We start from the raw sequence: 10,000 nt of genomic DNA, 5'->3' as shown, positions 1-10,000 counted from the left end.
CACAAAACAAGAAAGAATCAGAAGCGACCTTCTCGTTTCTTTCTTTCTTTTTTTTTTCTCATTTCTTTCTTTTCTGTTTCACTTAACTTCGCCCGTGTTGGAGAAAGGCATGTTGTGTGAAAAATCTTTGACAGCCAATGTTAGTTTACATCAGAAAAAAAAAATAGTAATAAAAGCTTAAAAACCTTATATCAATATTCTGTTAACTTTATTGCTCGTCTGTCCCAGTTCACAATTTTTCCCACACTCTCCATCCATCTTTTCTATTCTCGATCTGATCTTCCATTTCGTGTTTCCTCGGGCGGCTCTCTGGCCCAACGCTCCCTGAAAGTCATGGGTTCGATCCTGACTTATAACACTTTCTCGGTGAAAGAAGTAGCATTTACGTAACCCTTGTGAAGCCCTCACTCAAGAGATGCCTAATTTCCTTTCTTGCATGCGTCGTCCCTCTGTCACGTGACCTGCCCACCACTGGTATTCTCCAATGCAAATTTCTTCATTTCCCGCCTCCCTTCGCCACAGGCACGGCTCCAGGGAAGCTTGCCGTGGTGTCTGTTACTTGTTACCCGTTGCCTTAGCGGTAGCGGTGATGGTGGTGACAGGTGAGTGGCGTGGTGGTGATGCACACAGATGCAGTGACTCGCTCTAGAGGTGTAGTGATATACTGGTGTTTACTTTAAGGTTAGGGAACTGCCAATAGACTGGCAGGTTTTTGCGTCACGTTTACTGCAAGACAATCCCGAGAACAGGTGCTACGCGTCCCTGCTGACTCCCCACACTCGGCTCGGCGCGGCGCCATGTGGTCTGCTGTGTTGTGCCGCCACGCTCTTCATGATCTGCCATCCGTCAACATTCGTGACAGCGCTGCACCACGAAGCAACATAAACGTGGAAGTGTTGCCACGCTAAAACATAAAGGAAATGTATTTTAACAGATTGTTTTCATGGATGTAAAAATTCACCAAAAAAATGTCGAAGACTTTTACTCTAATCCAGGAAGAACATCAAGAAACAGTTCATAATGCGGCACGGGATTGTGCTGTGATGACGCCAGGAAGCTGCGATGTTCACACGGCGCAGCATTCACCCTGTGCTGTGTTCACGCCAGGCTGAGGTCGAGCTGTATTCAGACCGCGATTGCCGGGATGCATCAGGCAGAGGCATCACAGCCGAGTGACCTGCACCACACGGGAATACAGTGACAGCGCTGCAATATTACGTGAACAGAGATACACAACACGTATAACTGAGTTCTGAGTGTTTCCCGGAATACTGGTGATGGTGAACAGCAAGGGAGGGCGGCGGGAACAATATACATCACGTCGGTGACTATTTGTGGTTGGTGGGGACGCGACGCCGAGTCCTCCACAACCCACGCCAGTCCGCGGCACACACAATAAAGTCTGGCGAGGCGAGTAGCGAGTGGCACCTCACACACTCCTGACGCAGCGGTGGCCTTGGGGTGGCGTGACACAGTGACCTCAACAAGCAAGCATAACAGGCAGCACCACCATGCACGTCGTCCAGTGTGTGTGTGTGTGTGTGTGTGTGTGTGTGTGTGTGTGTGTGTGTGTGTGTGTGTGTGTGTGTGTGTGTGTGTGTGTGTGTGTGTGTGTGTGTGTGTGTGTGTGTGTGTGTGTGTGTGTAACCTAGTTGTGCTTTATGGGAAAAGAGTTATGTTTGTGCTGTGTCATCTCCATATCTTTTAATATCCAACTTAGCCTCGAATCCATGTATACTTTTTTTCATTTACTATCTCCTCATCTCCATACATCAATACTTCTATACAGGAAACTATACTTACTGACGTCTCTTCTACAAGCATTCTTCTTCGGCCTCTTTCCATGTCCTCTAGTGCCACGTGTATTCCAAACCATCAAGTCATTCCGGTCCACATTCTCCACCCCTTCATATGCTTTATATATCGCAGTCAGGTCTCCCCTTTCTCTCCTTTTTTTGGTAGATGTAACCTTTCCAATCTCTCTCTTCATATGTCAAGTCCCTGATATTTGGTACCATCTTCGTTGCTGCCCTCTGAACTCTCTCGAGTTTCCTTATATCTTTTTTGTGGTAATGCGACCACACTAGTGTGTGTGTGCGTGCGTGCGTGCGTGTGTGTGTGTGTGTGTGTGTGTGTGTGTGTGTGTGTGTGTGTGTGTGTGTGTGTGTGTGTGTGTGTGTGTGTGTGTGTGTGTGTGTGTGTGTGTGTGTGTGTGTGTGTGTGTGTGTGTGTGTGTGTGTGTGTGTGTGTGTGTGTGTGTGTGTGTGTGTGTGTGTGTGTGTGTGTGTGTGTGTGTGTGTGTGTGTGTGCGTGCGTGCTCGCGGAAGGAAATACGCATATCCAACATGGAGGGAAAAAAATCCTTAACAAAGAAGTCAAGCTAAAAATATCTGACAAAAGAAACTCACATAACAAAAAAATTCGATCAATCAAACACTTAGGAAAAAAAATGCATCAACAACAATGGCAGGCAGAGACGACAAGCCAGGACACGGCTACGCATGAACAAAAATGAAATTGGAAAACAAGCAAAAGAAAGAAAAAAAACAGCATTGAGCAAGCGCACAAAAGAACAGAGACATGTGCTGAATAAAACACGACATTGGAGAGAGAGAGAGAGAGAGAGAGAGAGAGAGAGAGAGAGAGAGAGAGAGAGAGAGAGAGAGAGAGAGAGAGAGAGAGAGAAACCAACACCAGCACAAACATCATTTAATCAGACGTTGTAAGTCAGTGTTGTCATCTTCGGAGGCTAAAATAAAACCACAAACATCACATTACAAAACAGAAAGTCACCTCACATTTTCTTGAAGCTCCCCTCCCCCAGCACCACTCACTGCCTGCGTCACGTATTGCCTAACTTAAAGCAACAAGCGTAACATCAATTCTCCATCTCTGCTGCCGTATACATATCACAGTACCAGAGGATTTAAAACACCTCATTCATCACTGCTCAGCCTATGTACAGTACAGTGTGCATTAAGGACTCTTGCCTTACAACAACCTTACACAAAGACAGCAAGAAAAATATCGGGGATTTTTTCATCTGCAAAACAATGAAATAGAGCTTAAAGAAAAAAAAAAGTAACAAAGAAGTCTTAGATAAACTCTGAGTAGCGAGAGCGAGAGAGAGAGAGAGAGAGAGAGAGAGAGAGAGAGAGAGAGAGAGAGAGAGAGAGAGAGAGAGAGAGAGAGAGAGAGAGAGAGAGAGAGAGAGAAAGACTTCCTACCGTTATAGCAAAAGGCTACGAAATGAGAAACTGTGAAGGAAAGCAGGAGTGGAGTGCATTACAGAAGTGAAAAGATAAAAAAAAATAAATAAATAAATAGAAAATAAAAATAAGACGATTTAGTCATTTAGTAAGAAGAGAAGACCAGGAACCGATTACAAGACAAAGGAGGAAACCAACAGAGAAGACAGAGAGTGAGATGAAGAGATGAAATAGCGTTAGGATTGCAAAGGATGGGAGTCACAGAGGGAGATGCAAGGGTCAGAAACAACTGAAGGAGACTCGTACATGACGCCAACCCCTCACTCTAGGGAATCAGCAAAAGAAGTTATAATAAAAGCTATACAAGACATTTCCATCTGGCCTGAAGTGCCTAAGTGAAGGCCTGTCTTTACTCTGCCCGCCTGCTGCTGTGTTACTTGTGTACAGGTGAGGGGAAATACTAATTAGTTTGTAGGTGTATGTGAAAGAAAAGTGTGAAGGTGCGTGTGTATTGGCGAATTATAATTGGTGTTATTTAACGGGTAAGGGGGAAAAGGAAAACGACAGGCGTGTCTCAGGTGTGTGTGTGTGTGTGTGTGTGTGTGTGTGTGTGTGTGTGTGTGTGTGTGTGTGTGTGTGTGTGTGTGTGTGTGTGTGTGTGTGTAGAGAGAGAGAGAGAGAGAGAGAGAGAGAGAGAGAGAGAGAGAGAGAGAGAGAGAGAGAGAGAGAGAGAGAGAGAGAGAGAGAGAGAGAGAGAGAGAGAGAGAGAGAGAGAGAGAGAGAGAGAGAGAGAGAGAGAGAGAGAGAGAGAGAGAGAGAGAATGATATCAGTTTACTATTTCATATAAAAGCGAAAGGGCAAAGTTGTAGCTTATCACAAAGAGCTAATATACCTTCATGTGTGTGTGTGTGTGTGTGTGTGTGTGTGTGTGTGTGTGTGTATGCACTGGTGGGCGTGTCACAAACCATCTTCAAGGGGAGGTGAAAGCGAAGGGAGTTACCAAGTACGCTTTTGTTCCAACACACTGCAGTCTGAGGGAGAAGGAGTTAAGATGCTTCTCAGATTTCAGGCAGGGGATGGGCGAGGGAGTGTAGGCGTGTGTGTGAATAAAGGATCTTCAACAGGTGAGGGAGTGAAGGGGGAAGAGGTGAAGACACGAGGTATATACGTTAAGTTTGTCATGGTTTTGTTTCGCTATATTTGTTACCGAGTGTTATTTAGGTGAAAAGGTAAAGGTTAAAGAGTTTGAGAGATGCAAGGGTGAGAGAAGGTAAGGGATGTAAAGTGTGTTTCCATGACGTGAGTCGATACTTGCTGGAGGCTAAATGGAAGTGTTAATATTACTACTGTTCTGTTTCCTTCTGTTTATTTTGCTTTTCTTCTTTACCTTTCAATCTTTTATCTTTTCCATTTATTAATTTATTCTGATCTGTTTGGTTCCAATATTTACTTCAATTTTTTTTTTCCATATATCAATTTACTCTTATTTATTTTATTCCTATGCCTCTTTTTATGGAAGGCTGGATAGACAAGGACTACGAAAAATAAAAGTCCACCTAACTGCCACTCACTAAAAGTTTGTATAGAAGTTTGTATAGGCCTGGTTAGTTTTGTTTGTTCAGTTTTAAAGGTGCATTTTTACTCCTTTTGTGTCCCCATAGTTTGTATGAAAGTGTGGGAAAGTAACTCACTCAGCCACTCACTCACTCGCTCACTCGCTCACTCACTCGCTCACTCACTCACTAAAAGCATGATCAAGTGTCCAATCTAATAACTAAATGACTAACTAACCAACTAACTACCCAACCAACTAATTAATTCACTTACTGACGCAATGATTCACTAACTAAGCAACTAACTAATCTATTTACATGTAGTACTTGCTAAATGAATGACTGACTAACCGACTAAATGATTAACAAATTAAACAACTGACTGGCTAACCAATGAACACTTATCGAGTCAACCTGTTTACTAACCGACTAACAAGAGAGAGCAGAGAGAGAAGAAACAACCAGTAAAATGTACCTGGAGTCACTGGTGAACACGTTGCTATTCCACAGTTTACTTTTGCTTAAACCAAACCTAACCTAACCTAAACCTAACCTTACAAACCTAACCTAACTTAACCTAATCTAATCTAACTTAACCTATCCTAACCAAACCTAATCTAATCTAATCTAATCTAACTTAACCTAACCTAACCTAAACCTAACCTAACCTAACAAACCTAACCTAACTTAACCTAATCTAATCTAACTTAACCTAACCTAACCAAACCTAATCTAATCTAATCTAACTTAACCTAACCTAACCTAACAAACCAAACCTAACAAACCTAACTTAATCTAACCTAATCCAACTTAACCTAACCTAACTTAACCTAACCAAACCTAACCAAATCTAATCTAACCTAACCTAACCTAACAAAGCTAAGCTAACCTAACCTAACCTAACCTAACCTAACCAAACCTAACCTAACCTAAACCTAACCTAACCTAACAAACCTAACCTAACTTAACCTAACCTAATCTAACTTAACCTAACCTAACCTAACCAAACCTAACCTAATCTAATCTAATCTAACTTAACCTAACCTAACCTAACAAATCAAACCTAACAAACCTAACCTAACTTAACCTAACCTAACCTAATCCAACTTAACCTAACCTAACTTAAACTAACCAAACCTAACCTAATCTAATCTAACTTAACCTAACCTAACTTAAACCTAACCTAACCTAATCTAACTTAACCTAACCTAACCTAACCTAACTTAAACCTAACCTAACCTAATCTAACTTAACCTAACCTAACTTAACCTAACATAAATAGGGTTTTTTTTATGATGGCAACACATGATGCTCAAGAAAACGGAAAACTGAGCAAAAATAAGAAAAGAGAAAGACAAAAGGAAAGGAAAAGAAAGGAAGAATTAAGAAAAAAAAACAAAAGTTAAAGATAGGTAAAAGAAAGACTGAATGAAGAAATAAAGAGTAAAGAAAGGAAAGAAAGGGGAAGGAGAAGAAAGGAGTGAAAGGCAGACGGACAGAAAGAGATGCCATCATGTTCCCTTCATCCGGTAAGGGAAAAAAAAAAATGCAATAAACAATTAACTTAAAAACATAAATAAATAAATAAATAAATAGATAACTGAAATCATTTTATCACCACAAAAAAAAAAACAGGTAAATCATCATCAACACTTTAGTACAACACAACGTAACACAAACGAAAAAAAAAAAAAAAAAAAACAAAGAAAGCCAGGTTAAATATCCACACCACTGCCATGAAACACTGCAAACAACACAAACAACACAAATAACGAAAAAAAAAAAAGGGGAATGGGAGCGGAGAAGCAACCAATAAAGAAGTATGGAAGGAGTTTGTACCGTTTAAACGAGCGAAAGAGAAAACAGGGAAACGAGTCAATAAAGGAAAACTGAGGTAAATTGGACGCGAGTGGGTCAACTGAACCCTTTGTCGTTTCATCTCACGAGGGAGGTGGTGATGGTGGTGGTGGTGGTGGTAGAGAGAGAGAGAGAGGAGAGAGAGAGAGAGAGAGGAGAGAGGAGAGAGAGAGAGAGAGAGAGAGAGAGAGAGAGAGAGAGAGAGAGAGAGAGAATGAAAAATGAAAGAAAGAAAGAAAGAAAGAAAGAAAGAAAGAAAGAAAGAAAGAAAGAAAGAAAGAGAAAACAGACAGACAGACAGACAAATAAACAAAGACATATCCCCGTTCCGTTCAAAGTTCAAGGCATTAATAACACACCCGAACACATCCCTCCCTTCAGGCAGGTACAGCAGGTGCTCAAGGTACAGGTGCTAAGGGCGCGTCATCACCAACACCACGAGCTACACTAAGGACCATATTCTAAAACACTGCGCCGCACCTTCACTACTTTCAAAAGGCTCTAGTTGAAGTCACACGGGTTTTTAAGGGTGTTTTTAAGGTTGCAGTGACAGGTTAATATGATTTCTACATTATCAACAGGGGAAACATTCTTGGGGATCCGTCTAGTCATCTCTGTGGCCTTTGAAAATAGTCGTGGTGAGAAAGCAAAGCGTTTCAGAATACGGGACTTTAATGCGCCAACACTCCCTCATTTCCTCAGTCCCGCCACGTCACGCACGGAATTCAGCAAGCACGTGACCATGACGAGATATGCACCTAACTCCGCAGTAATTATCCTGGTAATGATGTAAGGACTTGTTGCATTTTGGTGATTAACCTGTGTTAGTTTGTATTTTGATGTTGTTAACTGATTCCACTTTTAGATAATGGATGTAATTTATTCACTTATACAAACTTCTATTTCGTCAATGAGTCTGATTTCGCTTTATTGCACCTTTCACCTTTTATCTGGCAACAACTAAAGTGTGACTAATGGAAGTGTGAAAAGAGAACAAAAAAGACAGCGCTGTACGTGAATCTGAGCACGTGCGTGAGTGTTGTGCATGCTTCGTGACTTCCTTGCTTCCTTTACACTAATCTTCCCTCCTCAGCACTCAGCACTCATCACCCACGCCCCTGTAACGAGCCTCAAGTCAATTTAATATCCAATCTCCTCCTTTCCTTTAGTGAAGAGATAAAAGTGGGTGTTTCTCTCCCTCTCCCTCTCTCTCTCTCTCTCTCTCTCTCTCTCTCTCTCTCTCTCTCTCTCTCTCCAGCAGACCCATTCACTGTGCACTGTTACAGGAGCATCAAAACACCTGGAGCTGATTGGCTAACGTGACTGGATCCCTTTTCTTATTCCCTTTTATGAAGCGGGTGTTAAACTGGCATCTTTATTTATTTTCTTTTTACTTTGTAGTGTTTGGTGTTCTCCTGATCCATTAACTATTATTTCCAAGGATTCAAGACACAAATCTACTAAACTTAACAGAAAAAAAATAAACTACTGCAGTCTTTTCTATTCATCTTCTGAGTAACTGGAATTAAGTTGTTATTCTCTCTCTCTCTCTCTCTCTCTCTCTGCTCTCTCTCTCTCTCTCTCTCTCTCTCTCTCTGGGGTGGTAATGTAAAGCTTCAACAAAGGCAAGGTTTTATGGGCAAGCACGGAGCTAAACACCAGTCAGAGTTTCACAAGCTGGCTAGAATGGGTGCCGCCAACCTTCCATTCTGCTAGTCTAGCCTCCCTGGTCCTGGAAGAACAAGGTCACGGGCCTGAGACCTTTACTGGGTGGCATGTTCCTGTCTGGCATTGCAGAGTCTGTTTCTTCCTCCTCCTGCCTTGGATGAACCTTTGTCTTTGCTATCGTTTTCCTCTTACCGGATGTTGGACAGTGCTATACCCACCAACAGTAAGGGAGGTTTCAAGACACTTCTCATGATTTTAGATGACATTTTTAACTACTTTCTTTGAGGACTAGTACCTTCAGTGGGCTTTATTTTTCATTTAATTATATTTCTTTATTTCTATTTATTCATTTATTGATGTTGTCCTTGACGAGAACCATTCTTACGTAAGGCAAGGTTTCTTTCTGCCATCACGCCTAACACTATGTGGATTCGTGCCTTAATGAGGAAGCAATTGAATACCATCCAGTCACTATTAAGGTGCATGCCGCCTTTGTCACACCACCACCACCACTGTCGCTGTGGTGGACCAGTCATCGGGAGAGGCATGCATGCACGTGTCGAAGAAACCCGCTACAAAGGAACTGCAGTGTAGTGAACATGCATTTCCTTCGCTATGAAAGGAATGCAGGAAGTCGTAGGATGCATTCCCTCGCAGCGGAAGGAATGCAGCGTGTCTAGCGTCACTTCTCAGAGCAACAGACATCGGCTTGACGGCATCGCAGCACCTCTCTCTTACCTAAACAACTTACCGCATTTTCGTTTCTTATTCAATACATATTCGTCTCATAATACAATCAACCTCTCGCTTACCTACACAGCTCATCGCATTTTCGCTTCTTGTTTAGCATATTTTCGTTTCATATATATAATCCTCCTTAATCAGATCACTCGCCTGTTACCCCAATAGTGTTCCTCGACCACGCCAACAGAGATCCCTAATGCGTCAGGCGAAGATACTAGCAGTTTTGTCTCTGTCTCACCCCTCTTCTCAGCATGCTGGGTACAAAATTAATGCTCAGTTCGAATACGTTCTTTATAATGCGTGAAAGGAAGGCACGAGATCTGAGTCTTTGCTTCACGCTCTTAATGCAAACATGTTCAGAATAAAAAGAAATACTGTGAATTATGATAGAGCATGAAACACTTCTGTTAAAAAAAAAAAGGGAGGAGGAAAGTGTCATTTCTGTGTCTTTGTATTACTCATTATGTAAATATTTTGTTAAGAATAAAAAGGAATACTGTAAATCTTGAGAGAGCATAAGACCTTTCTATTAAAAAGCAGGAAAGTGCCAGTTTTTGCCTTCGCCTTAGTCTTATTACCAGCATCTATTTGGAAGAGAGAGAGAGAGAGAGAGAGAGAGAGAGAGAGAGAGAGAGAGAGAGAGAGAGAGAGAGAGAGAGAGAGAGAGAGAGAGAGAGAGAGAGAGAGAGAGAGAGAGAGAGAGAGAGAGAGAGAGAGAGAGAGAGAGAGAGAGAGAGAGAGAGAGAGAGAAACACTATAATAAACCACAATAAAACCTACTATGAAAAGAATGAAAGCAGAAGAATCGTCAAAAAAAAAAAAAAAAAAAAAGTAACAGCAAACTCGGACAAGACATATCTATGAAGCACGAAGCCGAGAGGTGACAATTCCCCACCTTTGTTTCACTCCCTTACAGTATTACCAACATCACTTAGGCAGAGGAAGAAACACGACTAGTTTGTCCTTTT

This window comes from Scylla paramamosain, chromosome 4 (assembly GCF_035594125.1).
Source record: "Scylla paramamosain isolate STU-SP2022 chromosome 4, ASM3559412v1, whole genome shotgun sequence".
NCBI classification, from domain to species: domain Eukaryota; kingdom Metazoa; phylum Arthropoda; class Malacostraca; order Decapoda; family Portunidae; genus Scylla; species Scylla paramamosain.
This window is presented reverse-complemented; position numbering follows the sequence as displayed.